This window comes from Lissotriton helveticus, chromosome 6 (genome assembly GCF_964261635.1).
Source record: "Lissotriton helveticus chromosome 6, aLisHel1.1, whole genome shotgun sequence".
Taxonomy (NCBI): domain Eukaryota; kingdom Metazoa; phylum Chordata; class Amphibia; order Caudata; family Salamandridae; genus Lissotriton; species Lissotriton helveticus.
In genome coordinates, this window is record NC_136067.1 from 1,905,560,427 (window position 1) to 1,905,585,662 (window position 25,236).

Here is a 25,236-nt window from a genome sequence, read left to right on the forward strand (position 1 = left end):
AGCTGGACTCGCTCCTCGACGGTCGCTCCCTGCCTCACTTCCCTACCTACCTACCTGCCTCACTACCCTACCTCCTGCTCACCCCTCCTGCTGATTTCAGACAGTGTTTCATCACGCTGCGCCAGACATCGCCTGCAGTTCCAGCGCCTCGACGCTGTATTGGCGCCCATTGCCTGTCCTGTGAAAGCACCTGGTATCGTTTAGCCAAATTTATTACTTTGTAAATTGCGCTGCATTGAATTTTATGGTGTATGGTATTTGCGCTGCATTTATTTAAGTTTATTTGTCCCCTTGATTGTGTTTGTGCCCAGTTTCAGTTTCCCTTCCTCCATTTGTTGTGCTCGTGGCCCGTGGCTCCTCCCCGCCTCCCAGCTGCCCCTCCCACCCACTAGCCGAGTTAGAGCACTCCTCCCCTGGCTCTCTGTGACCAGCTGGACTCGCTCCTCGACGGTCGCTCCCTGCCTCACTTCCCTACCTACCTACCTGCCTCACTACCCTACCTCCTGCTCACCCCTCCTGCTGATTTCAGACAGTGTTTCATCACGCTGCGCCAGACATCGCCTGCAGTTCCAGCGCCTCGACGCTGTATTGGCGCCCATTGCCTGTCCTGTGAAAGCGCCTGGTATCGTTTAGCCAAATGTATTACTTTGTAAATTGCGCTGCATTGAATTTTATGGTGTATGGTATTTGCGCTGCATTTATTTAAGTTTATTTGTCCCCTTGATTGTGTTCGTGCCCAGTTTCAGTTTCCCTTCCTCCATTTGTTGTGCTCGTGGCCCGTGGCTCCTCCCCGCCTCCCAGCTGCCCCTCCCACCCACTAGCCGAGTTAGAGCACTCCTCCCCTGGCTCTCTGTGACCAGCTGGACTCGCTCCTCGACGGTCGCTCCCTGCCTCACTTCCCTACCTACCTACCTGCCTCACTACCCTACCTCCTGCTCACCCCACCTGCTGATTTCAGACAGTGTTTCATCACGCTGCGCCAGACATCGCCTGCAGTTCCAGCGCCTCGACGCTGTATTGGCGCCCATTGCCTGTCCTGTGAAAGCGCCTGGTATCGTTTAGCCAAATTTATTACTTTGTAAATTGCGCTGCATTGAATTTTATGGTGTATGGTATTTGCGCTGCATTTATTTAAGTTTATTTGTCCCCTTGATTGTGTTCGTGCCCAGTTTCAGTTTCCCTTCCTCCATTTGTTGTGCTCGTGGCCCGTGGCTCCTCCCCGCCTCCCAGCTGCCCCTCCCACGCCCCTCCCCCTCCACTCTCCATTTAATGACAGATGTCCCAATGCGCAGCGTCCACGCGCTGCGGCCGCGCCGAAGGTGCGCCAAAGGTAAGCCCGTCTACGCCCGTCCGCGCCTGGACCGCGCCCAGCGCCCGTCCCCCTGCTCTATGCCGCTCCCAACCCCCCAGAGTAACTTATGATGCCGCTACTCTCCTCGCCCTCAACTCCGGACGCACCCCACTTTGCTGCGAAGCTACCCCAGGACGTACCCACGGCCCATTCTCCTGCCTCTCCTGTAAGTTCAACTGCGTCAGGACCCTCACCAAACACACTTCCTCCACACACAGCTCCGAACCCAACGAATTGAAATGCATCCTACTGAACACCCGCTCGGTCCACAGACATGCAACCGAACACTGGGACCTAATCGACACTGCGTCACCTGACATCGCCTTCCTTACTGAAACATGGATGAATGCATCTTCTGCCCCCGATATTGCCATAGCCATACCGGACACTTACAAGATCATTCGAAAAGACCGCACCAATAAAAAAACTGGAGGAGGCATCGCCATCGTCCATAGAAACACCATCCAAATTACAACCAGCTCTGACGCAAATCTTGCAACCGCCGAACACCTCCACTTTCAGATCCACACCGACCCCAGGACCACACTTAGAGGAACACTCATTTACAGGCCCCCAGGCACCCGATCTCAATTCAGTGACGACATCACTGACTTCGTCAGCCCGCACGCCCTCGCCTCCGAGAACTACATTCGTCTAGGAGACCTCAACTACCACCTTGACAACATTCACGACAACAACACCACCACCCTTCTGGACAACCTGTCCAATCTCGGACTCAAACAACTTGTTGACACCCCCACTCACATAGCCGGACACACGCTCGACCCTATCTTCACCTCCAGCAAGCACATCTCCTTCGATCATACTACAGCTCTCCACTGGACGGATCATAGCTGTGTTCACTTCAGCTACAAAACAACCCTGACCCACAACCGTCTACAACCCATACCCCGAAGAAAATGGAACAAAATCTCCACCGAACAACTCCTCACATCACTCAGCCAAAACATTCCCACCCTGGCAACGGACCCAGACCTAGCGGCCACCAACCTCAGGCAATGGATTACCCACAGTGCGGACGAACTAGCACCCCTGAAAAAACACCAGTCGAAATCATCCAGCAAAAAAGCTCCCTGGTTCAATGATGACCTTAAAAAATCCAAGAAGACATGCCGCACCCTGGAGAAGAATTGGAGAAAAGAACCAACTTCAGACAACATGGACTCCCTCAAGACAGCCACCCGCAAACACCACCAACTGATCCGATCCGCCAAGAAATCAGCACTTAAGAACTGTCTCGACAACAATTCTCATAACAGCAAGGAACTCTTCAATATCGTCAAAGAATTCACCAACCCCTCCGCAGCATCCAACGACATCACTAACTCCCAAGACCTCTGCGATGCGCTATCCTCCTTCTTCTACAACAAAATTGCCGACATCCACAACAGCTTCAAGAATACTCCCAATGACCAACTCACCCCACCCACTTCAGATCCCACCCCTCCAACTAACTACCTCAACTCCTGGAACCCAATCACCATTGAAGACACCATTCGCCTCATGAACTCAATCCACTCTGGCTCACCTTCTGACCCCTGCCCCCACTTCATCTTCAACAAAGCTGACTCCATCATCGCTCCACAACTCCGCGATGTCATCAACTGCTCCTTCGACTCCGCCACCTTTCCAGAAATATGGAAACACGCCGAACTCAGCGCCCTACTGAAAAAACCAACAGCAGACCCCGCAGATCTGAAAAACTACCGACCCATTTCCCTACTCCCTTTCCCGGCCAAAGTCATCGAGAAAGCCGTCAATAGCCAACTAGCAGCATTCCTTGAATCCAACAACTCCCTGGATCCCTCACAGAACGGCTTTCGAGCCAAACACAGCACCGAAACCGCCCTCATTGCGGCGACCGACGACATCCGAGCACTCCTGGACAACGGTGAAACAGTGGCCCTCATTCTACTCGACCTCTCCGCCGCCTTCGACACTGTCTGTCACAACACCCTCATACAACGCCTCAACAACATCGGCATACAAGGAAAAGCCTTGGACTGGATCATCTCATTCCTAGCCGGGAGAACACAGAGAGTCCGACTCCCCCCATTCTACTCAGAGCCCACCGAAGTCATCTGTGGCGTACCTCAAGGCTCCTCACTCAGTCCCACCCTCTTCAACGTCTACATGAGTCCCCTCGCCTCCATCGCACGTCAACACAACCTCAACATCATCTCCTACGCCGATGACACCCAGCTAATCCTTTCCCTCACCAAAGACCCCAACACCGCCAAAAACAACCTTCACGAAGGTATGAAAGAAGTAGCCGAATGGATGAAACAGAGCCGCTTAAAACTCAACTCAGACAAGACGGAGGTGCTCATCCTAGGATCCTCCCCCTCAGCTTGGGACGACTCCTGGTGGCCTTCCGCTTTGGGATCTGCGCCCACACCCACAGACCATGCACGTAACCTTGGCTTCATTCTAGACTCCTCCCTCTCAATGTCCAGACAAGTCAACGCCGTATCGTCCTCCTGCTTCAACGTCCTTCGCATTCTCAAAAAGATCTTCCGCTGGATCCCCCTCGAAACAAGAAAGACTGTCACCCATGCACTGGTCACGAGTCGACTGGACTATGGCAACACACTCTACGCCGGAATTACAACAAAATTGCAGAAAAAACTCCAGTGCATCCAAAACGCATCAGCGAGACTCGTATTAGACATCCCGCGCCAAGAGCACATCACCGGTCACTTAAAAAACCTCCACTGGCTTCCCGTCAACAAAAGAATTACTTTCCGCCTTCTTACCCACGCACACAAATCCCTTTATAATCTAGGACCCGAATGCCTCAACACCCGACTGTCCTTCTACTATCCCACCCGCCAACTAAGATCATCCAATCAAGCCCTCGCCGCAGTCCCGCGCATCCGAAAAACCACCATGGGTGGCAGATCCTTCTCCTTCCTGGCTGCCAAGACCTGGAACTCACTCCCCACCCACCTCCGCCTTACTCAGAATCACATCTCCTTCAGAAAAGAACTGAAAACATGGCTATTCGATAAAAAGTAAACCCCTCCCTCCAGCGCCTTGAGACCCTCTGGGTGAGTAGTGCGCTTTATAAATACCTGAACTTGAACTTATCCAGAGGTTAAAGTCAGAACTGACCTTATACTCCAAAGTGGTAGCTTGGTCGAGCAGTAAGGCAGTACCAGAGGACAGTGTAAAACATTTGATGTACCCACTCAGTCAGCAAAAGGTTTCACACACTCAAGGACTGAACTCCAGGCCAATTGTTTGTATATCCAAAGATATGGTTGTTTTATTTTTAGAACCAACAGTTATAAAAATTTACTTTTCACATTACGAGTACTTGCATGTAAATACTTTGCAGAGGAGCAACACGTTTGTACACACAATAATCACAGGTTAGCTAATAGCAATACAGTTCTGAAACACACTCTAGCATTGAGCTCGATGGGCTTTCATAGGAAAGTACAGTTGATTACTTTATGGATTACTTTGGTAGTTCCAGGACTAGATCTTGGATTCAGTCCTGGGGCCTAAGCTGAAACCAGATTAGCAAAAACGTTTTAGTTACAGTGATGATTTTTCCTGAATATAAAGCTGTTTTAAAAGTTCACACTTGGAAACTTTTCGAGGTGATTCTCACAATGTTATTCAATGGGAGGAAATTCAGGTTACAGATAAAGTACGATCGCGTTACTTTCGTAACCCAGCACTAGTCTCCTAGGGCCAGCACTGGAGGCTTAACTCAAAACAGGTAGGTAATTGCGTTTCAGTATTTCGGCCAATTTTTAAAGAATATTTGCAGTTTTCAAAAGTAGACAGAAGAAATTTCATAGAAAAGCAGACAATGGGTTCCTATGGAGAAAATACAGGTTACTAGTAAACCCGCTAGGGATTACTTTAGTGGTTCAGTACTGGGCTGAAAGGTACAGTACTGGCTTCTCTCCTGATCACAGGTGAGTATTTTCGAATTCGGACTTTGGCTGACTTTATAGGAATATTTTCAGTTTTCAAAACTTCACACTTAGAAAAATTTCGAGACAAAAATGGCTCAATGTTATCCAATTGCAGGTAAGTGAATTACTGGTTTCCAGGTGAGTACTTGGTTGGTGAAGTTAGGGTTCTGGGCATAGACGCAGGGGTCCCCCAGGGTCAGGTGAATACAGTTAGGTCAGTCCCAGCGGCGCAGGGGCGGCCGGGTGCAGAGGTCGGTAGGCCCAATGTTATCCAATGAGGGAAAGGGGGCCTTCGGTTGGTGGCTGCTGGCTAGCAGGCCACGCGGCTTTGGGAGCTGGGCTCCTGGTCACTTGCTCTGGGCAAGGGGGGAAGTAGGATAGGGCAAAGAGGTCACAGCCAGCGGCACTCGGGCGGCTGGGTGCAGGGTGCTTTTGAGCCGTCGGGCGCTCAATGTTATCCAATGAGGTTCTTGAAAAGGGAACAAAGGCTGCAGGTTCGGGGACGGTGACTCTCGAGGGGCGACCAGCACTTCGAGAGGTAAGTTGGGATGTTGGAGCACAGGTAGGTACCCCAAAGGGAGGCACAGGGGGCTGTAGGGCGCCAGGTGCAGGGGTGTCTTTGGGTGTCGGAAAAGCTTACCCTCGGCTGGTCACGGTTGGGGTGGCCCCTGGTTCTGAGTCTGCAGGCGTGGTCTGGTTCGTCGAGGAGGGTCTTTGGGCACTGGACCTCAGGTCCCAGTCACCGGGGGGACGTCCTCGTGGTCTTGGTTCGGGTTGGCCCAGCCCGGGCTCGCCTGGTGCAGAGTGGGCTGGTCCGGAGCTTCCTGGTGGGCACCAGGTGGGTTGTTGCAGCAGAGCCTCTGCTGAGGGGAGTCCCAATCGTCGAGAGGGTCAAGGCAGGCAGGTCCTCTGGGTGTCCAAGGTTTCTGTCCGCGGAGGTCGCTGGGTTTAGGCAGGAGCAGGTTCCAGGATCAACAGGCCGGTAGGGCTGGGGCCAAGTCAGTTGTTGTTGTCCTGTTGTTACTAGCTGCACGGCGGGTCTTCTTCTTCTCGATCTTCTTTCTTCTTTTTGATATCGGGATCTGAGGAAGGAAGGTTCAGGGAGCCCCTGAATGGATGTATGACATTACAACGCATGCTTTTACCACGCATGCTTTTACATCGCAGTTTCTAAAACGCATACCATTACAACGCATAGCGCTTTGGGGTGCTGGATAGTGAATAGTTTAATTTACTATTCAAACTCCAGTCCCCGTGGATAGTAGGGAAGGTGTTGGATAGTAAATTAAATCTATTCCCTATCCTAGAGCGCCCCCCAGCGCAATGCGTTGTAATGGTTTGCGTTGTAAAAGTTGCGATGTAAAAGCACTGCGTGGTAAAAGTTGTGTTGTAAAGGATGTTTCCCCCCCCTAAATACTACATTTAGGGGCATACAGGTAGGGCAAGGGCAGGGACCAATGGGTCCCTGTCCTGGGGTGAGTATACCCCCTAGCCTGCTCCTCTCCTGTGGGAGGGGGGCAGGAGCCTAGCTGGGATTGGGCAGGACTCACTATCTACAAGATGGCCGGTCCCCGAGGTCGTGCTTCACCTCGCCTCCTCCACCTGAGAGGTGGAGTTGGCACAGGTTGGCACACCCCCCTTCCTGATGTTTTTCCCGCCAGTCTTCCCGCCAGAGTGGGGGTAGGACTGGTGGGGGGCTGGTTGCTGGGTACAGCAAATGGTCTGGAGAAGCTCTCAGAGGTGGTATGCCTTTGAAGCTTCCCCCTGTCCATCCTGGGGGAGGAGACATAGCACCTCGCCCAGGATGTGCTTTGTTGCAGACCCAGGAGAGCGGGGGGCTCTCCACCCAGGGGTCCAGCAACATGTCTGCTGGGTGGCAGCCTCTGCAGCCACTCAGCCCAGATGTGGATTGTAGGTTCGGGTTTTTGGGAGGGCATCTCTAAGATGCCCTCTCGTGCATTCCACATTAAATCCCACACTGGCATCAGTGCGGGTTTAATGTGCTGAGAAGTTTGGTAGAAACTTGTCAGTCTGCATTGAAGCCTTTATGGTGCTGTGGAGTTTGTGAATGACAACCTCCCAGCACCATATACTCCTAAATGGCAACACTGCACTTACAGTGCCCAGGGATGGCCCTGGGCACTGTAGGGGCACAGGGCTCATGCACCTGGGCCCTCACCTCTGGCATAGGGCACCCAGCTAGAGGGGTGACTGAAGTATGCCAGGGCAGTGGTTTCTGTGGGCATGGCACACAGGGATGTGTGCCATGTTGTCTCTTGCTTTAGTTTTGTACTTAGGCACTCAGCCTGCAAAGGCAGTGTGTGGGAGCCAGGGTACAGGGCCCCTGAGGGTGGCACAATAAGTGCTGCAGCCCTCAGGGGTCTTCTCTGGTCACCATGCCCTGGGTACTTAGGGTACCATTTACTAGGGGCTGACAGGGACCAGAGATGCCAATTGGGTATTTTGTTTCAGCATAGCTTTTCTGTGTAGGGAAGGAACACAGGCCCTGGGTACCTGATTGGCAAGGACCCAGAGCACACTCAGTCAAAGTACATCAGCAGTTCAGAAAAAAGTGGGGGCATACCAAGGCAAGAAAGATGGCACTTTCTCACACAAGCCCCCCTCTCCCCAAACGAAAGGCGATGAGACTAACCTTGTCCTGGGGAGTCTTCATTGTCTAAGTGGAAGAACCTGGAAAGTCCATCTGCATTGGCATGGGCAGTCCCTGGTCGGTGTTCCACTTCAAAGTCCATACCCTGTAGGGGGATGGACCATCTCAGTAGTTTTGGATTTTCCACTTTCATCTGCATAAGCCATCTGAGAGGTCTGTGGTCAGTTTGAATCAGGAAGTGAGTCCCAAACAGGTAGGGCCCCAACTTCTTCAGGGACCAAACCACAGCAAAGGCCTCCCTCTCAATGGCACTCCAACGCTGCTCTCTGGGGAGTAGCCTCCTGCTTATAAAAGCAACAAGTTGGTCTTGGCCTTCCTCATTGATCTGGGAGAGGACTGCTCCTATCCCCAGCTCTGAGGCATCAGTCTGCACTATGAACTGCTTGGAGTAGTCTGGTGCTTTTGGAATGGGTGCTGAGCACATTGCTTCTTTCAGGGTGTCAAAAGCATGTTGGCAGCTAACAGTCCAGTTCACTTTCTTGGGCATTTTATTGGAGGTGAGTTCTGTGAGGGGAGTCACAATAGACCCATATCCCTTTACAAACTTTCTGTAATATCCAGTCAAGCCAAGGAATGCCCTGACTTGAGTCTGGGTGGTTGGAGCTGCCCAGTCCAGGATGCTCTGGATCTTGGCCTGTAAGGGTTGGACCTGGCCTCCACCAACAAGGTGGCCCAAGTACACCACAGTGCCCTGCCCTATCTGGCATTTGGATGCCTTGATAGTCAGTCCTGCAGATTGCAGGGCTTGCAGAACCTTCCCATGGTGGATCAGGTGATCCTGCCAGGTGGAGCTAAAGACAGCAATATCATCAAGATAGGCTGCACTCAAGTATTCCACCCCAGTCAGGACTTGGTTCACCAACCTCTGAAAGGTGGCAGGGGCATTCTTTAACCCAAAAGGCATCACAGTAAACTGATAGTGCCCATCAGGGGTGGAGAATGCTGTTTTCTCTTTGGCTCCTGGGGCCATGCCAATTTGCCAGTACCCTGCAGTCAAGTCAAAGGTGCTTAGAAATTTGGCTGCCCCTAGTTTGTCTATCAACTCATCTGCTCTTGGAATGGGGTGAGCATCTGTCTTGGTGACAGAGTTGAGCCCTCTATAGTCCGCACAGAACCTCATCTCTCTCTTTCCACCCTGTTGATGAGGTTTGGGGACTAAACCACTGGCCTGGCCTAGGGGCTCTCAGAGGGTTCAATCACCCCTAGCACCAGCATCTTGCTGACTTCAGCTTTGATGCTTTCCTTGACTTGGTCTGATTGTCGATAGATTTTGTTTTTGACAGGGTTACTGTCACCAGTGTCCCCGTCATGGGTACACCAGCTGGTCAGACCAGGGGTCAATAAAAAGATGCTAGCAAACTGCTGCAAGGCCTGCTTGCAGTCAGCCTGCTGTTGGGGAGTGAGGGTGTCTGAAAAGGCTACTCCATCCACTGACCCATCTTTTGGGCTGGTAGAAAGGAGATCAGGGAGAGGTTCACTCTCTGCTTCCTGTTCCTCATCAGTCACCATCAGCATGGTGAGGTCAGCCCTGTCATGGTAGAGCTTGAGGCGGTTCACATGGATAACCCTTTTGGGTGTCCTGCTGGTGCCCAGGTCCACTAAGTGACCTCGCTATTTTTCTCCAGGATAGGGTAAGGGCCACTCCATCTGTCTTGGAGAGCCCTTGGTGCCACTGGCTCCAAAACCAACACCTGTTGCCCTGGTTGAAATTCAACCATGGCAGCCTTTTGGTCATACCAGTGCTTCTGCAGCTCCTGGCTAGCCTCAATATTTTTGGATGCCTTATCCATGTACTCAGCCATTCTGGACCTTAGGCCAAGCACATAGTCCACAATGTCCTGTTTGGGTTCTTGGAGAGGCCTCTCCCAACCCTCCTTCACAAGACAAAGTGGTCCCCTTACAGGATGACCAAACAGAAGTTCAAAGGGTGAGAACCCCACTCCCTTCTGTGGCACTTCCCTATAGGCGAAAAGCAGGCATGGCAACAGGACATCCCATCTCCTTTTGAGTTTTTCAGGGAGACCCATGATCATACCTTTCAATGTCTTGTTGAATCTTTCTACAAGACCATTGGTTTGTGGGTGGTATGGGGTAGTGAACATGTACTGCACCCCACACTCCTTCCACATGTGTTTCAGGTAAGCAGACATGATGTTGGTACCTCTGTCTGAAACCACCTCCTTAGGAAACCCTACCCTGGTGAAGACACCTAGGAGGGCCTTGGCTACTGCAGGAGCTGTAGTCACCCTAAGGGGAATTGCTTCAGGGTACCTAGTAGCATGATCCACTACTACTAGAATGAATTTGTTCCCTGAGGCTGTGGGAGGTTCCAGTGGACCCACAATGTCTACACCTACCCTTTCAAAGGGCACCCCCACCACTGGCAGTGGTATCAGGGGGGCCTTTGGTTTGCCACCTGTCTTGCCACTGGCCTGACAGGTAGCACAGGAGCTCACAAACTCCTTCACTTTTTGGTTCATCTGGGGCCAGTAAAAGTGGTTAACCAACCTTTCAGTGTCTTTACTGAGTAGTCTACAAAATCTATCCAGGATTGGGTCTGGGTTTTGTGAGTCCCCCTGAACCTAATTCTGTACTTCTCAGTAGTGAGTCCAAATCCCTCAATCAGAGTCTTCTTCATGGGGTCATAGGACCCTGCATCTGGCCCAGAGAGGGTCAGAAGCCTGTCTCTGCAGTTACCAGAGAACAATTCCCACAGGAGTGCCCCCCAGAGAGGTTTCTTTAGCTTTCTGATATCACACGCCCTCTCAAAGGCTGTGAACCATTTGGTGATGTCATCACATTCCTCAAATTTAGGGACAATCCCTTTGGGGATTTTAGGATCATAAGATTGCTCTCTGTCCTTGGTATTGGTATTGCTGCCACCAGAGATGGGGGTTAGGCCCATCTATTTTCTTTCTTTTTCTAGAGCCAGGAGCCTGGTCTCTAGGTCTAATCTCTTGGCCAACTCTGTTAGAAAGTCGTCCTCTGCGCTGGGGTTTCCCCCAATGGGTTCTCTGGGGCCCAGTCCATCTGTGTGGTTCCTAGGCTCCCAAATGTTGACTATTGGAATCAAGGGTACAGAGACCCCTTCTTCCCTAAGGATGGGGGGGGACCATTATCCTCCCCCTCTTCCCTCACTTCTTCCTCTGTGTGGCTGTCACCCTGTTCAGAGGGGTGGTCTTTTGCATACTCAGCCAGGCGCTCCTGGAGCCCTTGTTTGGTTGGATGCAGGCCTACAGTTATTTGTTTAACTTTGCATAGGGCCCTCAATTCCTTGAAGTCTAAGTGCAAGTAAGGTGTGAGGTTGAGCTCCTCCACCAGATCTGTGTTATCTTCACTAACAGCTGGGGCCCTTTGAGTCATTATAACCTGATACTTCTAACCCTCTACCCTAGCTTGTAGTGACTTTTATTTTTCAGAACTTCTAATGGGACTTAAGCAAGGCCCTACCAGAGGTTTAGTATTTTTGGAAAAGACCAATTTCAGAATCCTAAAGGTAATTTGAGTTATGTCGTGTGATCAGATGATAACCAAGTAGTCCAACAAATGCAAGTTTGTATCCCACCGCTGATCCACCAATGTGAGAAAGTGGCTCTATATATACTGGACTAGAAGGAAGTACAGTGTGTATAGAGTCCACCAACCCCAGAGGTATAACAGAGGTTAAAGTCAGAACTGACCTTACTCTCCAAAGTGGTAGCTTGGTCGAGCAGTAAGGCAGTACCAGAGGACAGTGTAAAGCATTTGATGTACCCACTCAGTCAGCAAATGGTTTCACACACTCAAGGACTGAACTCCAGGCCAATTGTTTGTATATCCAAAGATATGGTTGTTTTATTTTTAGAACCAACAGTTATAAAAATATACTTTTCACATTACGAGAACTCTCATGTAAATACTTTGCAGAGGAGCAACAAGTTTGTACACACAATAATCACAGGTTAGCTAATAGCAATACAGTTCTGAAACCCACTCTAGCATTGAGCTTGATTGGCTTTCATAGGAAAGTACAGTTGATTACTTTATGGATTACTTTGGTAGTTCCAGGACTAGATCTTGGATTCAGTCCTGGGGTCTAAGCTGAAACCAGATTAGCAAAAACGTTTTAGTTACAGTGATGATTTTTCCTGAATATAAAGCTGTTTTAAAAGTTCACACTTAGAAACTTTTCGAGGTCATTCTCACAATGTTATTCAATGGGAGGAAATTCAGGTTACAGGTAAAGTACGATCGCGTTACTTTCGTAACCCAGCGCTAGTCTCCTAGGGCCAGCACTGGGGGCTTAACTCAAAACAGGTAGGTAATTGCGTTTCAGTATTTAGTACGATTTTTAAAGAATATTTGCAGTTTTCAAAAGTAGACAAAAGAAATTTCATAGAAAGGCAGACAATGGGTTCCTATGGAGAAAATACAGGTTACTAGTAAACCCGCTAGGGATTACTTTTGTGGTTAAGTACTGGGCTGAAAGGTACAGTACTGGCTTCTCTCCTGATCACAGGTGAGTATTTTCGAATTCGGACTTTGGCTGATTTTATAGGAATATTTTCAGTTTTCAAAACTTCACACTTAGAAAGTTTTTGAGCCAAAAATGGGTCAATGTTATCCAATGGCAGGTAAGTGAATTACCAGTTTCCAGGTGAGTACTTGGTTGGTGAAGTTAGGGTTCTTTGCATAGACTCAGGGGTCTCCAAGGGTCAGGTGAGTACAGTTAGGTCAGTCCCAGCTGCGCAGGGGCGGCCGGGTGCAGAGGTGGGTAGGGCCAATGTTATCCAATGAGGGAAAGGGGGACTTCGGTTGGTGGCTGCTGGCTAGCAGGCCACGCGGCTCTGGGAGCTGGGCTCCTGGTCACTTGCTCTAGGCAAGGGGGGAAATAGGATAGGCCAAAGAGGTCACAGCCAGCGGCACTCGTGCGGCTGGGTGCAGGGTGCTTTTGAGCCGTCGGGGCGCTCAATGTTATCCAACGAGGATCTTGAAAAAGGAACAAAGGCTACAGGCTCAGGGACGGTGACTCTCCAGGGGCGACCAGCACTTCGAGAGATAAGTTGGGATGGTGGAGCACAGGTAGGTACCCCAAAGGGAGACACAGGGGGCTGTAGGGCGCCGGGTGCAGGGGTGTCTTTGGGTGTCGGAAAAGCTTACACTCGGCTGGTCGCTGTTGGGGTGGCCCCTGGTTCTGAGTCTGCAGGCGTCGGCTGGTTCGTTGAGGAGGGTATTTGGGCACTGGACTTCGGGTCCCAGTCGCCGGGGGGACGTCCTCGTGGTCTTGGTTCGGCTTGGCCCGGCCAGGGCTCGGCTGGTGCAGAGTGGGCTGGTCCGGAGCTTCCTGGTGGGTTGTTGCAGCAGAGCCTCTGCAGAGGGGAGTCCCAATCGTCGAGAGGGTCAAAGCAGGCAGGTCCTCTGGGTGTCCCAAGGTTGTTGTCCGCGGAGGTCGCTGGGTTTAGGCAGGAGCAGGTTCCAGGATCAACAGGCCGGTAGGGCTGGGGCCAAGTCAGTTGTTGTTGTCCTGTTGTTACTAGCTGCACGGCGGGTCTTCTTCTTCTCGATCTTCTTTCTTCTTTTTGATATGGGGATCTGAGGAAGGAAGGTTCAGGGAGCCCCTAAATACTAAATTTAGGGGCGTTACAGGTAGGGCAAAGGCAGGGACCAATGGGTCCCTGTCCTGGGGTGAGTACACCCCCTAGCCTGCTCCTCTCCTGTGGGAGGGCGGCAGGAGCCTAGCTGGGATTGGGCAGGACTCCCTATCTACAAGATGGCTGGAGCCCAGGGTCGTGCTTCACCTCACCTCCTCCACCTGAGGGGTGGAGTTGGCACAGGTTGGCACTCCCCCCTTCCTGACGTAGTTTTCCCCGCCAGTCTTCCCGCAAGAGTGGGGGTAGGACTGGTGGGAGGCTGGTTGCTGGGTACAGCAAATGGTCTGGAGAAGCTCTCAGAGGCGGTATGCCTTTGAAGCTTCCCCCTGTCCATCCTGGGGGAGGAGACATAGCAGCTCGCCCAGGATGTGCTTTGTTGGAGACCCAGGAGAGCGGGGGTCTCTCCACCCAGCGGTCCAGCAACATGTCTGCTGGGTGGCAGCCTCTGCAGCCACTCAGCCCAGACGTGGATTGTAGGTACGGGTTTTTGGTGGGCATCTCTAAGATGCCCTCTTGTGCATTCTACATTAAATCCCACACTGGCATCAGTGCGGGTTTAATGTGCTGAGAAGTTTGGTACCAAACTTGTCAGTCTTCAGTGAAGCCATTAGGGTGCTGTGGAGTTCGTGAATGACAACCTCCCAGCACCATATACTCTTAAATGGCAATACTGCACTTACAGTGCCCAGGGATGGCCCTGGGTACTGTAGGGGCACAGGGCTCATGCACCTGGGCCCTCACCTCTGGCATAGGGCACCCAGCTAGAGGGGTGACTGAAGTATGCCAGGGCACTGGGTTCTGTGGGCATGGCACACAGATATGTGTGCCATGTCGACTCATGCTTTAGTTTTGTACTTAGGCACTCAGCCTGCAAAGGCAGTGTGTGGAAGCCAGGGTACAGGGCCCCTGAGGGTGGCACAATAAGTGCTGCAGCCCTCAGGGGTCTTCTCTGGTCACCATGCCCTGGGTACCTAGGGTACCATTTTCTAGGGGCTGACATGGGCTAGAGATGCCAATTGGGTATTTTGTTTCAGCATAGCTTTTCATTGTATAATCGCGGGTCTCCTCTCCCTCGATATGACCATGCAGCAACTGCAGTGTCTGCCACTTGACTAGTGCAACGAAAAAGGTACAATTTAACAACAAAATGACTTGGGAAATCAGCAATTTTACCAACTGCAACACTTCTGGCGTTGTATATATGATTACCTGCATCTGTAATTTACGTTACATTGGAATGACTACGAGAAAAGCAAACACAAGAATAGTCGAGCACCGAAGCAACATCAGGTGCAAGAGAAACACGACAAAAATGACGTCGCACTTCATTGAAAAACACCACACGCCCAATGATATGAAATGGGTGATTCTAGAACATCTTGAAAACAGTGACAACCTTGAACAACGCCTGTTACAGAAAGAGCAACGATGGGTGTACAAGTTACACACAGATACTAATGGCCTAAATGATGCCATTCCATGGTGACAGCTGTCAAGATGAACCTCCTCTTTGTGTTCTTTACCTGAGAGCCCGTTTTTCAAAATGCCATTTTTTCAAAACACCAGTTTTTCAAAACGCAATTTTTTCAATGAAATTAATTTATTTTATCTAAAACCCAACTACCTACTGACATCATGCCCACATGAACCTCCGTTTTTTCACCAAAAATAAAACTTTTGCAATCTCCACAGTATCACCCCAGGACCATCCAATCTGCTTAGACAGAATTGGGAAGAATAAATATTTTTCCACTTTTTATATGGCCTTTACTGACACTATACCACTATCTGAGATAACATTAACTTTTCAGATTCCCATAAACCACCGTCTTAAAACTCCCCTCTTTTTCTATAGCCACACATGGCTTAGATCGACAGTCGTGTCTAAATAAACAACCCCCGTTTAATATTTCAATATTATCATGTCTTGTCCCACCGTGTGTGTTCTGTTTTTGTTGTTTGTATTGTTTCACAATGAGACATCCAACAGGGATTCCACCTTGGCCCATTAGCTGACGGCCATCTTGAGAAGTCCCCGCTCTAGTCTTGCTCTCATGACTAGGCAGGAACACTTCCTTCATTAGCAGCTCCCCGCACAGGGACGGAATCATCCGTCTCGAAGGGAGGCCGAGCAGGTAATCCGGCAAGGAGAAGCATCGTGAGAAGTAAGTTCATTCCTTTGCAGAAAACGACTGACCAAAGGCTTTTTCACTGTGTTTGATACACACAGAGCCTACGCCATCAGCCCGATGCGGTACAAACCGACATCCGCGAAAAAGTAACCACGCTTTCTTTTCTGTTTTTCAGATTATAATCGCGGGTCTCCTCTCCCTCGATATGACCATGAGGCTCAGCACGGCCTAACAAAGAGTACGTTTAACATTACGTGTTGTTTTTTTGTTGTCTTGTATGTCATTTAATCTATGTATCAATTTCACCATCATAGGTCTGTTTTAAATTTCAGAAACGCCATGCACACCGATCTAATGTCCTTCTGTTCCAGGACCAGATGCATGCAGTTTCACAAGGGCATTTATGGTTAATGCCGGTGCATATATATATATATATTTTTTTTTTGTGCTGTTTTTTCTGATCCAGGCATTATATTGTGACAGTATCCTGAATAAGACATCACTTTTATGCATTTTCAGAAGAATGAAAGCACCACACAGTCACTTGTGTTTTCAAGTAAACATGAAGGAAAGAGAAGATTCTGCACTAGGCAGGGCGCTACATCCTAACTTGGTTCCTCTGTTTCTATTAACGACTGAAAATTGTTGTGTTGTATGTATATGATTTCATTTAATTTAAATGCTCATTGATAGGCATTTACTCACATCACACTTTGGAGTGGTACTCACAGAGCTGGTCCCTGTGCTGTCCTGAAGAAGAGCTTATGGGGTACAGCTCGAAACATGTTGGCACTCTACTACGGCTCCTGACTCATTGAATTACCAGGAATACCTAGAGACCCACCCCGTTTTTAATATATCAACTAGGAGCAAGAATAAAGCAATTCCGCCACTAGTTAAATATTTTTAACCCACACCACTCCACCAACACCCATCACTGCACCACACATAGTTCCTCACTTTAAGTGCTCCTACGTATTTCGCAAGTCGCAGCACGCCCCAACCCGCAGCAGGTTGGGAGGACCCCAATGATGAAGCATGTCACCGTGAGGAAACTCCGGTGAGTGAGGGGACTCAAGAAAAAGGATATCATTTCCTTTTATAAGATTACATCTATCATTGATAGTGATCTGCTCTACCAGCTAGGTTCTCTATCCGGTATTCCGGATTTTTGTTTTTCACTATTGTTTGCTCTGCCAGCCACTCCCCGAGGGCTGGCTTACACGCCACCTCCCACCCATCCAACAGCGGCATCACAGGACATGTGACCCTGGCAATAAAAAGGGTCGGGCACACGTGCCCTGGGCCAGTTCTACCTACTATATTCCAGTGTCTGTGTCATGATTATTAATGCATGGGGACCTAGGGCCCCACCACATTACATTGGCGATGAGTGGGACCTGCCCCATGTATGCTGCTGCCTTGTAGGTAGATAAGGGGGTAAGTATTGACTGTGTCGAGGGCACCCCTGCCAACACAGAGGCGGAAGGTGAGCCTGCAGGGTGAAAGAGGTACAGTGGAGTTGTGGCATTGTTGCCCCGTGGAATACGGGGTGGAGTGCCATGCCAAGTCGGTGCATGGACTTCAAGGGCAGGAGATGATCGGGAGCTCTCCCCGCATCTGAAGGGCCTGTAAGTGTGTGACGGCACCCGACAGCATAGAGACCTGCGTGGCGAGGGCGGAAGCCGGTGGAAGTGACCCTGCGGATGGCATGCAGAGACCCCAACAGGAGCGCAAGTGGTGTCTGACTGCTGAGGTGCCGACCCGCTGCATCATACAAAGTAGTATGGGATTGCCAGGAGAGTGCAACACGCGCCAGGGGGCTAGTAATCAATTGATGAGGTGAGACGTGGTGTCCTTGTCAAGAGAGTCAAGAGTCCCAAGCTGATCCTAATGTCCCTAGGAGAGGGAATTACTTTGTTAGGAGAAGATTGCAGTGGCACCTAGTGGCCATGTGTGGTCACTACAGCATAAGGACACCAGTGGTTACTGTACCTGAATGGCAGGTGTGGTACAGGGCAACAACCACAGGCGCAAAGTCCCAGATGGACGGAAGAACATGTGCTGCATGCGTGCCCAGTGGCAAAAGGACACCACCATATGTGGAGGACTTGAGCGCGCAAGGCCCCAGAAGAAGGAGCACCCTCAGGTGAAGGACGGAGGGTGCAAAGTCGGACAGCACGGGCTGGAGCCCAAGAGTGAGCGCGCTACGAGGAAGAGGGCCTAGGTGGTCACAAGGGGTGACAGATCCTGTGAAGCCGGATCCTGCGAAGCCGGCCCGAGGGCAGGCTGCAAAGAGAGAGCCAAATCTGCATGGTATTGAGGCCCCCAGAGCGGGCCCTCAAGCGATATTATGATCGGTGAGAGGTCAGAGAAGATGAGCTGCGCGAGGTCTGCGAAGATGACCAGCGAGAGGTCAGGTAAGATGATCGAGGAGAGGTCAGAGAAGGTGACTGAGGAGAGGTCAGAGAAGGTGATCGAGGAGAGGTTAGAGTAGGTGACCGGCAAGAAGTCAGAGAAGAGATGACTGGCAAGAGGTCAGAGAAGTGATGACCTGCAAGAGGTCAGAGAAGAGATGACCTGTCGGAGGTCAGAGGAGAGATGACCTGCTAGAGGTCAGAGTAAAGATGACCTGCCAGAGGTCAGAGAAGAGATGACCTGCTAGAGGTCAGAGTAAAGATGACCTGCCAGAGGTCAGAAAAGAAATGACCTGTCAGAGGTCAGAGCAGAGATGACCTGCTAGAGGTCAGAGTAAAGATGACCTGCCAGAGGTCAGAGAAGAGATGACCTGCCAGAGATCTGACAAGACTGACCTGAAGTCAAAGTATGACGGCTTAGGAGAGGTCGTGAATGGAAGAAGATCGCGGCGACAGGTCTGGTCACCGGACGAGGAGAGCATAGTCCTTGGGGTAAGACATGGCCAGGGAGACCCATGTGAAGTGCACATCACCTGGAGAGGCCTGGCCAGAGAAGAAGAGTAAGACAAGATGGGACCAAACTGCATCATGAAGTGAAAGAACAAGGAAAAGGAAATCGTGTGGTATGAGGCAGTAGGCGAGAAAAGAAGAAGAGAAAAGAAAGAAGAGAGGAGTGCGTGATCAGACACCTGGCACTCACTGAGTGCAAGAACATCAGGAGTGAAGCACGATACCTAGGTAACATTGGTGGCACCGTGAGAGGGTGGCTGTCCAGAAGTTTTCAGTTGCACCAAGCAAACCTGGTGCCTGCAGATGTAAGCAAGCTGGACTATTGGTAACATCCACCTTTGGGGTTGCATGGGAGACTGGATTGTGGTCCTGGTAGGACGTCCTGAGTGACCTCAGATGTGAGGTCTATAATAGGATCCGGCCACACCACACCAGACCGTGGCAATCCAGGGGCAAGGGCCTCAGGGATTACCGGTGAGAGCGGGTCCTAACACGAGAGATGAGTCTACAGCAGCTCCCCCATAGGTCCCAGGAAGACGAAGACCTTGTGTAGTAAGCTGGTTCTTCTAAAAGACAGACTACCAATGTCTTTACACCAGAGTCTGGATAGCAGGACTAATCCTATCAGGAAACAACTACTCGCCAGGTCGAGCAAGAGACTTGAAGGTGCGACTCATAGCGCTTCCTCCACGAACCTAGAGGGTGGCGTTGGAGTGACACGGTGAAGTATTCCCAGTACAGTGGAAGCCTGGGGAAGAGGACCTCAGGGACATCTGTAAGAGGGGAACCCCCGTGAAAGGGGCATCCTGGTGAGAGAAGGAAGTCTGTAACTACGCCACCATCCTGCAGCTGGAAGCACTGCTGCCTCTGCGTAAGACTCAACAACAACCAGGATGTCATCTGTCATTGGAGGCTTGAGGTTCACAGAGCCACAACATATTTGTGAAAACGTAACATCCTCCATATTCACTATTTCTCTACATGTACCATCCCCGTAAACTGTGCATATAGACTTTGGTTGTAAACCTCCACACCTTGAGTCCACGGAGGACCAGATCTGCAGTGCACCACTGAACTGTGCCCAGTAGACCTGGTGATCCTAGCTGCGGTTGTACCATTGTCCTGTTTTGCAAGCAGCTGAATAGACTCAGTGGAAGTTTTCTATTTTGTTGTTTTATTCTCTCCCACAGATTGGACTTGTTCTTCCAGTTTGAATCAAGTTTGGAAGGGATGTAGTAACCTGCTGGTCACTGGTCTAGTGTTCGCTGTGCCAGCCACTCCCCGAGGTCTTGCTTACACCCCACACCACACCCATCCAAAACAGGGGTCACAGGACATGTGACCCTGGCAATAAAAGGGGCCGGGCGCACGTGTCCTGGGCCAGTTCTACCTACGATATTTCAGTGTCTGTGTCATGATTATTAATGTATGGGTGCCTCTGGTCCCATCACATTACAGCGCTTTGCTAGTCTGACATTATTGCATTCATCAGTTCACGCGAGGCACACTGCTAGTCTGACATTATTGCATTCATCAGTTCACGCGAGGTGCACTGCTAATCTGACGTTATTGCATTCATCAGTTCAAGCGAGGCACACTGCTAGTCTGCCATTATCGCATTCATCAGTTCATGCGCGGTGCACTGCTAGTCTGCCATTATCGTATTCATCAGTTCACACGAGGCGCACTGCTAGTCTGCGGTTATCGCATTCATCAGTTCAAGCGAGGCACACTGCTAGTCTGCCGTTATTGCAGTCACCTGTTCACGCAAGGCGTGCTGCTAGTCTGACGTTATTGCAGTCACCTGTTCACGCGAGGTGCATTGCTAGTCTGACGTTATTGTAGTCACCTGTTCATGCGAGGCGCGCTGCTAATCGGAAGGTATTTCAGTCACCTGTTCACGCGAGGTGCATTGCTAGTCTGACGTTATTGTAGTCACCTGTTCATGCGAGGCGCGCTGCTAATCGGAAGGTATTGCAGTCAACTGTTCACCCGAGGCGCACTGCTAGTCTGATGTTATTGCAATCCCCTCATCACGCGAGGCCCACTGCTAGTCTGACGTATTGGAGTCACCTCTTCATGCGAGGCCCACTGCTAGTCTGACGTTATTGCAGTCACCTGTTCATGCGAGGCGCACTACTATTCTGACGTTATTGCAGTCATCTGTTCATGCGAGGCGCTCTGCTAGTCTGACGTAATTCCATTCACCTGTGCACGCGAGGCACACTGCTAATCTGACGTCATTGCAGTCACCTGTTCACGCGAGGCGCTCTGCTAGTCTGACGTCTTTGCAGTTACCTGTTCACATGAGGCACACCGCTAGTCCAACGTTATTGCAGGCACCTGTTCACTGGAGGCGCACTGCTAGACTGACCTTATTGCAGTCACCTGTTCATGCGAGGCGCACTGCTAGTTTGATGTTATTACAGTCATCTGTTCACGCAAGGCGCACTGATAGTCTAACGTTATTGCAGTCACCTGTTCACATGAGGCGCTCTGCTGGTCTGACGTTATTGCATTCACCTCTTCTCGCAAGGCGCGCTGCTAGTCTGACGTTATTGCAGTCACCCGTTCACGCGAGGCACGCTGCTAGTCTGACGTTATTGCAGTCACCTGTTCACATGAGGCGTTCTGCTAGTCTGATGTTATTGCATTCACCTTTTCTCGCGAGGCGCACTGCTAGTCTGACGGTTTTGCAGTCACCTGTTCACGCGAGGTGCGCTGCTAGTCTGGCGTTATTGCTGTCACCTATTCACTCGAGGCACACTGCTAGTCTTACGTTATTGCAGTCACCTGTTCACGCGAGTAGCACTGCTAGTCTGACGGTTTTTGCAGTCACCTGTTCACGCGAGGCGCACTGCTAGTCTTACGTTATTGCAGTCACCTGTTCACGCGTGGCGCACTGCTAATCTGACGTTATTGCATTCACCTGTTGGCGTGAGGTGCACGCTAATCTGACGTAATGGCAGTCACCTGTTCACGCGTGGCGCTCTGCTAGTCTGACTTTATTGCAGTCACCTGTTCACGCGAGGCGCTCTGCTAGTCTGACGTTATTGCAGTCACCTGTTCACATGGGGCGCACTGCTAGTCTGACGTTATTGCATTCACCTGTTCACGCGAGGCACACGCTAGTCTGACGTTATTGCAGTCACCTGTCCACGCGAGGCGCTCTGCTAGTCTTAAGTTATTGCAGTCACCTGTTCATGCGAGGCGCACTGCTAGTCTGACGTTATTCCAGTCACCTGTTCAGGCGAGGCGCTCTGCTAGTCTGACGTTATTGCAGTCACCTTTTCAGGCGAGGCGCTCTGTTAGTCTGACGTTATTGCAATCACCTGTTCAGGAGAGGCGCTCTGCTAGCATGACGTTATTGCAGTCACCTGTTCACGCGAGGCGCACTGCTAGTCTGACGTTATAACAGTCACCTGTTCACGCGAGGCGCTTTGCTAGTCTGACGTTATTGCAGTCACCTGTTCAGGCGAGGTGCTCTGCTAGTCTGACTTTATTGCAGTCACCTGTTCAGGCGAGGCGCACTGCTAGTCTGACATCATTGCAGTCACCTGTTCACGGGTGGCGCTCTGCTAGTCCAACGTTATTGCAGGCACCTGTTCACTGGAGGCGCACTGCTCGTCTGACCTTATTGCAGTCACCTGTTCATGCGAGGCGCACTGCTAGTTTGATGTTATTACAGTCATCTGTTCACGCGAGGCGCACTGATAGTCTGACGTTATTACAGTCACCTGTTCACATGAGGCGCTCTGCTGGTCTGACGTTATTGCATTCACCTCTTCTCGCAAGGCGCGCTGCTAGTCTGACGTTATTGCAGTCACCCGTTCACGTGAGGCACACTGCTAGTCTGACGTTATTGCAGTCACCTGTTCACATGAGGCGCTCTGCTAGTCTGATGTTATTGCATTCACCTTTTCTCGCGAGGCGCACTGCTAGTCTGACGTTATTGCAGTCACCTGTTCACTGGTGGCGCACTGCTAGTCTGACGTTATTGCAGTCACCTGTTCATGCGAGGCGCACTGCTAGTTTGATGTTATTACAGTCATCTGTTCACGCGAGGCGCACTGATAGTCTGACGTTATTGCATTCACCTTTTCTCGCAAGGCGCGCTGCTAGTCTGACGTTATTGCAGTCACCTGTTCACGCGAGGCACGCTGATAGTCTGACGTTATTGCAGTCACCTGTTCACATGAGGCGCTCTGCTGGTCTGACGTTATTGCATTCACCTCTTCTCGCAAGGCGCGCTGCTAGTCTGACGTTATTGCAGTCACCTTTTCTCGCGAGGCGCACTGCTAGTCTGACGGTTTTGCAGTCACCTGTTCACGCGAGGTGCGCTGCTAGTCTGGCGTTATTGCTGTCACCTATTCACTCGAGGCACACTGCTAGTCTTACGTTATTGCAGTCACCTGTTCACGCGAGGAGCACTGCTAGTCTGATGGTTTTTGCAGTCACCTGTTCACGCGAGGCGCACTGCTAGTCTTACGTTATTGCAGTCACCTGTTCACGCGAGGCGCTCTGCTAGTCTTAAGTTATTGCAGTCACCTCTTCATGCGAGGCGCACTGCTAGTCTGATGGTTTTTGCAGTCACCTGTTCACGCGAGGCGCACTGCTAGTCTTACGTTATTGCAATCACCTGTTCAGGAGAGGCGCTCTGCTAGTCTGACTTTATTGCAGTCACCTGTTCACGTGAGGCGCTCTCCTAGTCTGACGTTATTTCAGTCACCTGTTCACGCGAGGGGCACTGCTAGTCTTACGTTATTGCAGTCACCTGTTCACATGAGGCGCACTGCTAGTCTGACGTTATTGCATTCACCTGTTCACGCGAGGCACACGCTAGTCTGACGTTATTGCAGTCACCTGTTCACGCGAGGCGCTCTGCTAGTCTTAAGTTATTGCAGTCACCTGTTCATGCGAGGCGCACTGCTGGTCTGACGTTATTCCAGTCACCTGTTCAGGCGAGGCGCTCTGCTAGTCTGACGTTATTGCAGTCACCTTTTCAGGCGAGGCGCTCTGTTAGTCTGACGTTATTGCAATCACCTGTTCAGGAGAGGCGCTCTGCTAGCATGACGTTATTGCAGTCACCTGTTCACGCGAGGCGCACTGCTAGTCTGACGTTATAACAGTCACCTGTTCACGCGAGGCGCTCTGCTAGTCTGACGTTATTGCAGTCACCTGTTCAGGCGAGGCGCTCTGCTAGTCTGACGTTATTGCAGTCACCTGTTCAGGCGAGGCGCACTGCTAGTCTGACATCATTGCAGTCACCTGTTCACGCGTGGCACTCTGCTAGTCCAACGTTATTGCAGGCACCTGTTCACTGGAGGCGCACTGCTAGTCTGACCTTATTGCAGTCACCTGTTCATGCGAGGCGCACTGCTAGTTTGATGTTATTACAGTCATCTGTTCACGCGAGGCGCACTGATAGTCTGACGTTATTGCAGTCACCTGTTCACATGAGGCGCTCTGCTGGTCTGACGTTATTGCATTCACCTCTTCTCGCAAGGCGCGCTGCTAGTCTGACGTTATTGCAGTCACCCGTTCGCGCGAGGCACACTGCTAGTCTGACGTTATTGCAGTCACCTGTTCACATGAGGCGCTCTGCTAGTCTGATGTTATTGCATTCACCTTTTCTCGCGAGGCGCACTGCTAGTCTGACGTTATTGCAGTCACCTGTTCACTGGAGGCGCACTGCTAGTCTGACGTTATTGCAGTCACCTGTTCATGCGAGGCGCTCTGCTAGTCTGACGTTATTGCAGTCATCTGTTCAGGCGAGGCGCTCTGCTAGTCTGACGTTATTGCAGTCACCTCTTCTCGCAAGGCGCGCTGCTAGTCTGACGTTATTGCAGTCACCCGTTCACGCGAGGCACGCTGCTAGTCTGACGTTATTGCAGTCACCTGTTCACATGAGGCGTTCTGCTAGTCTGATGTTATTGCATTCACCTTTTCTCGCGAGGCGCACTGCTAGTCTGACGGTTTTGCAGTCACCTGTTCACGCGAGGTGCGCTGCTAGTCTGGCGTTATTGCTGTCACCTATTCACTCGAGGCACACTGCTAGTCTTACGTTATTGCAGTCACCTGTTCACGCGAGTAGCACTGCTAGTCTGACGGTTTTTGCAGTCACCTGTTCACGCGAGGCGCACTGCTAGTCTTACGTTATTGCAGTCACCTGTTCACGCGTGGCGCACTGCTAATCTGACGTTATTGCATTCACCTGTTGGCGTGAGGTGCACGCTAATCTGACGTAATGGCAGTCACCTGTTCACGCGTGGCGCTCTGCTAGTCTGACTTTATTGCAGTCACCTGTTCACGCGAGGCGCTCTGCTAGTCTGACGTTATTGCAGTCACCTGTTCACATGAGGCGCACTGCTAGTCTGACGTTATTGCATTCACCTGTTCACGCGAGGCACACGCTAGTCTGACGTTATTGCAGTCACCTGTCCACGCGAGGCGCTCTGCTAGTCTTAAGTTATTGCAGTCACCTGTTCATGCGAGGCGCACTGCTAGTCTGACGTTATTCCAGTCACCTGTTCAGGCGAGGCGCTCTGCTAGTCTGACGTTATTGCAGTCAC